This window comes from Thalassophryne amazonica, chromosome 13 (genome assembly GCF_902500255.1).
Source record: "Thalassophryne amazonica chromosome 13, fThaAma1.1, whole genome shotgun sequence".
Classification (NCBI taxonomy): Eukaryota; Metazoa; Chordata; class Actinopteri; order Batrachoidiformes; family Batrachoididae; genus Thalassophryne; species Thalassophryne amazonica.
This window is the reverse complement of record NC_047115.1, coordinates 87030912-87036911: the sequence shown is the minus strand read 5'-3', so window position 1 is coordinate 87036911 and position 6000 is coordinate 87030912.

Below are 6000 nucleotides of genomic sequence, written 5' to 3'. Positions count from 1 at the left end.
CAAGCAGGACAAGAATGACATGGTTACCACTATCATTTGCCATTAAAATGTCATTAAAAACCTTTAAAAGGGCAGTTTCTGTGCTATGGCAACATTTAAAACCAGACTGAAAAACCTCTGAAATGTTTATGTTCATCAAGGTAGTTAAAAGTTGTGCATAGACAATTTCTCCAGGATCTTGGAGACAAATGGCAACTTGGAGATAGGCCTAAAGTTTGATAGTTCAGTGTTGTCGAGGCCAGGCTTCTTCAACAAAGGCTGAAGGCTGAAAGACTGTGTGTTTAAAACTAACAGGGACACACCGGAGGATAGGCTGCTGTTTATAATGGTCAGAACAGACTGCCCTAAGGTAGGAAAAAGTTCTTTAAAAAAGTGGGGGGGAAACCACATCACGAGGGGAACCCAATGGTTTCAAATGAGCCACCACATCCTCTAACTGTGACAGAGGAATAACAGTGGACTTTAAAATATAAAGTCATCCAGCAAACAATGTCATTAACAAGCAAAAAGGTGCTTTTAACTTGTGCTGTTATTTGATTTATTTTGGGATTGCTTGATAATAAAATTTTGGTATTGTTTTAATTTTGTTCTTTAGAAGAAATGCTGTAACACATATTTATATATTGCATTTAACAGAGAAACGGATATTAATATAACTAAGGCAAAGCTTTGGGCCGAACATCGACATAGGTTGATGGAAATATATTGTGTCGATTGTATGTGATACCCATAGTTCAAAATTGTTTGGGTTGATGAAGGTCTTGAGATGAGGTATTTTAAACAGAGTGGCACGATTGTTAATGATGAAATCTGTAGGCTTTATGGTACATACATATGGGTTTGCTTCAAGGATATTCATGAAAATGTCATTGCTAAGTACAATATCAAGGGCAGAAACTTCTGTATTCTTGAGATCGATAGATTTATTGAATGTAATTTACAACAACAGCAAGTAATATGTTTATGTTGCTGACATTAATGAGTGAAGTTCCTCACCATCTCACCATGTTATTTAGGTCCTTCTTTTTTCAGTAAAATGGCTCTGGGGAGCATTGACGTGGCTAAAACCCTTTGGCCTCACTCGATGTTTGGTATAAAACATCAAAAATGGTACTTCCAGGCTGTTGTGCCCATGCTGAACCCAGTTTTAAGGAGCTAAGTCACCTTTCTTTCTTCCTCATTTTAAAGCTTGGTTTGAACTTCAGCTGATCTTCTGATCAAAGTTAATTACTTAGACCAGGGGTGGCCACTGGCCAAGTTCGGCCTTCAAGAGCCACATTCCTGACACTCTTAGTTGTCTCCCTGCTGCAACACACCTGAATCCAACGAAAGGCTCATTAAAAGTCTGCTAACGAGTCTTTCATTGGATTCAGGTGTGTTGGAGCAGGGACAACTAAGAGTGTCAGGAATGTGGCTCTTGAGGATCAAACTTGGCCACCCCTGACTTAGACCATTTTAATCATCATTCCATAATTTGATCACAGCATTAATCAGTGAATGCAGGGATAATGCTGAAAATGAGAAGAATACAGAAAAAATACAATACTGTCAGGTTTGTGTCTTACATCCGAGGTCCTCTTCACAAATAAGAGAACCAGATTCAGTCTAGTTCTACCAAAATTGGGCAGTATCAAGCTATGACTATCTGAGTCAGTTACGTTGGTGTCTAGTAGAAGTAAGTCCCTTCGGCTGTTCCCTTGTTTGCACTCGAGGTTGCCACAGCAAAATCCAAGGTGGATCTGCATGTTGAATTGGCACAGGTTTTACGCCGGATGCCCTTCCTGAGGCAACTCCACATTACATGGAGAAATGTGGCAGGGGTGGGATTTGAACCCGGAGCCTTCTGCACTGAAACCAAGCGCATTAACCACAGGGGTGATGGCAAAGTGGTTAATGCGCCGAAGGCAGCAGCCAAAGGGACTAAGTTGGTGTCTATAACTAAGAAATGTAATAAGGCAGTTCTCAGTTTACAACAGTGGCGTCGTATTGTCAGACGAAGATGATGAGTTGGTCCCAATACTCGTATGATGAGATGGATCTACACTTCAGAGGTAAGACCGATGCTAAGTTATGCTGCAATAGTTTGGTGCACCAGAGTGGAGCACGGGGCTGCGAAGGTTATGCAGACTCATGTTCAAAGTAGCACACCTTTGCATCACAGGTGCCTTGACGAAAACACCAACAGCAGCTTTAGAAGAACTTCTGAACTTAACCCCTCCAGACCTCTACATTGTTGGAGAGGCAGTCTCTATGTCAGTCAGGCTGCACCAGTTGGGCAAGTGACAAAGACTAGAGGATGCCAGTCATACTTTAATCATGGAAAGAATATCAGCAGATCTTCCACTTATTGCTTTCTCATGTGACAGGGTAGGAAAAATATATTCTTTTGTGAATAAATTACAGTACAGTGATAACAGGGAGAGAGTCATGGTCAGACCCGGCTCTGAACACAACCTCACCTGTAATCACTTGTTTTACAGACGGATCATTGACCAGGGTTAAAGCCAGAGCTGGAGTGTTAATACAACACCACGGCCTAACACAGGAAAAGAGCTTTGCTCTGGACACATACACCACCGTCTTTCAGGCTGAGGTGTTTGCTGTTATTCAGTGTGTGGAGCTTCTGATGAACCTCAGTTTTAAGGATCAAATAGTTTTTAATTACTCAGATAGTCAGGCATGTACAAGAGCCAATAAAGGGCCACTCTACTCAGCAGCTTTGGTGTGGGAGTGTGCCCATGCACTTAACACACTGGGACACGAATGATGTAGTGTGGATACCTGGTCATACAGGTATTTCAGGTAATGAGAGAGAGCGGACGGGCTCACAAAGTTGGGGTGCTCAACTAAATTTGTGGGTCCAGTGCCTGTTGTAGGGTTATCAACTGCTGTGCAGAAGACCGCCCTCCAGACCTGAACAGAAATCAGCACCACAAACGATGGCAGTGCTTGAGTGTCTGCAGGCAGGCAAGACAGCTTGTGGAAGGACCACACGTAAGGGCCCCTTCACACATAACACGAAATTGTGCAAAAGAAGCAGAAACCGGCTGAAAATCCCTGAACAAAAAAATTAAATGGGGAACCGCAAAACATTCACCTGCTGTTAGGAGGGGCACACGGTGGGACAGGCGTGCACGATACCACGGAGACGGTGTCGTGCATGCTTGTGTTCGTGCGCACATGGGAAGTTGCGCACACAGTAGTGGAGTAAAAAAAACTAAACACCACAGTTTATTTACTTAATTCCTGTTATAAAGAACAGAGTTAGCCTCCACCCAGACATACACCAGGAAATAATGAAATGACGTGGATTACTGTTCTTCCTTTTATGTTTTACGAGGTCTGTCCAAAAAGTATGGTACCTTTTTATTTTTTGCAAAAACCATATGGATTTGAATCACGTGTGATTGCATCAGCCAAGCTTGAACCTTCGTGCGCATGCGTGTGTTTTTTCACGCCTGTCGGTTGCGTCATTCGCTTGTGAGCAGGCTTTGAGTGAGCAGTGGTCCACCCCTCTCGTCGGATTTTTATTGCGAATAAATGTCTGAACGATTTGGAGCTTTGCTGCATCAAATTTTTCCAGAAACTGTGAGAGACCTCCAGGTGGACACCATTTGGAAAATTTAGATGGCTTTCAGCGACGATTTTATGGGGATTACACAGATTAAGGAGTGCTCCAGCCGGTTTAAAGACCGCCCACAGCGTCTGAGAGCGCGCCGCGCTCCGAGCGCCGATCGACAGGCTCAAACCCCACTCAAACAACCAGATCATTTCCAACGTGAAGGCTTTGTTGATCCGGGACGTCATCCAACTTTCACAAAAAAGGCAGAAGGCGTGGACATCAGCACTTTTTCAGCACATTCTACTGTTACAGGAGTTTTTCATGGAAAGAGAAGCGGAGGATTGCGCCACCATGCCGCTCATGGCGTGGGACAAAACCACCTCCATGTTGGTCTCACAAGACGGCTTTCAGATGGCTCAGACGGCTTCCGGTTGCTTTTCAGTCGTGTGAGTATCCGAGAAATTGTGCATGAGCTGGACATGCCCCAACATGTCCTGTGAGGCTTCATCACGGCATTGCTTTGTGCCATGCGGCTCTGCCGCGACACGCGGAACTCCTCCGCACGTCTGTCTTAATGTGCTGAAAAAGTGCTGATGTCCACGTCTTTTCACAATTCCTGTGCTAGTCAGACGACATACTGGATCAAGACAGTGTCCAGTTTAGAAATGAACGGCACATTCCACTGTTACAGGAGTTTTTTTCATGGAAAGAGGAGTGGCTTCACCGCGCGTTGCGATGCAGCCGCATGGTGCAAAGCAACACCGTGATGAAGCCTTCCAGGACATGTTGGGGCATGTCCAGCTCATGCACAATCACAATCGGATAATCACACGACTGAAAAGCCACCGACAGCCGTCTGAAATCAACCTGAAAGCCGTCCTGTGAGACCAACATGGAGGTGGTTTTGTGCCGCGTAATGAACGGCTCCGTGGCGCGTCCCTCCGCTTTTCTTTCCATGAAAAAAAGTCCTGTCAGTGGAATGTGCCGAAAAAGTGCTGATGTCCACGTCTCCTGCCTTTTTGTGAAAGTCAGACGGTCCCGGATCAACAACACCTTCATGTTGGAAATGATCTGGTTGTTTCAGCGGGGTGTCAGCCTGTCGATGGGGGCTGGGGAGCGTAGTTTTTTATTTAGGATTATACTTTGTTTCATTCTTATTCTCACTTTCCTTTCCTCTCTTGGTATGCGCACGTGGAACCGGATTTAACCAGTGTGTACCACTTAGGATAAAGAGAGTTCGGTTGCAATCATAAATCATATGTGTCCCGTTATTGCACGGGCCTTGGGCAGGGGGATGGACCTCCCTTGAATGCCCACGGGGGGCCAATAAGAGAAGGATTTTATGAAATAAGGTCCGCCTCTGTTACGCATGTAATCCTGTATGAAAACTGCTTGTATCCATTGTTCTTGGTTCTGTAAGAGTGGATCTTGTCTGTAAGAGAAGTTCTTGCAGGGCCCAGGCCTGATTTTTTTGGCTGTGACTTTGTTCGAGTTTGTACTTTGTAAGGGACAGTATTATAGAAAGAGCTGGGGGAAGAAATAGCTTCGCCTCGTTGAACGGCATGTTCCAGCTTCACTTCATGAAATAGTCGTACCACTGAACTCATAAACATTCATTATTTGTATAATATATTTCTTCACACACACATATGGTTTACAGCACATTAAGTGCACTTAGATGCTTTTTGATCATTTTTATGCAGTGACAAATTACCAACGTTACTTTCCACAACATCATCATCTCACCATTGGCATTTATGTTTCTTACTAATATGAACATATTAGTAAGAAATTGTACAAATTGCCTTATATCGAAAAATTATACTACATTAGCACTGCTGCCTCACAGCAAGGTTCTGGGGTCACTTCCGAATTTGTCCTTCCTGTGTGGAATTTACCTGCTCTCCTCGTGTTCACATGGACTCCCTCCAGATGTTCCTGGCTACAAACACATGCAGGGTAGGTGAACTGGCAACTCTAAATTGACCACAGGTGTGTGTGTGTGTGTCTGTGCATATGTGGCCCTGCGATAGACTGGCAACCTGCCTGGCATGTATACCACCTCTCCTCCATGCCCTCCCTTACACACCACACACAACACACACACACACCACACACACACACACACACCACACACACACACCACCACACACACACACACACACCACACACACACACACACACACACACACCTGCGAGCTTTAATTGGAATAAGTGGACATAGAAATTGAATAAAATTTTTCATAAAGGTTATTAACCTCCATATTAACAACTTTTTAACATTTTTATTGTAATTTTAAGAATGCTGATCTGCTTCTCTGCAAACGCATTAAATCATTATTTTCACTTAATTTGTATTCAGATATGAATACTTGAATAAAATGTTTAGTGGCTTTTGCTGGCGGTCATTTGACTTTTTTCAGTATGTTATTGTGATG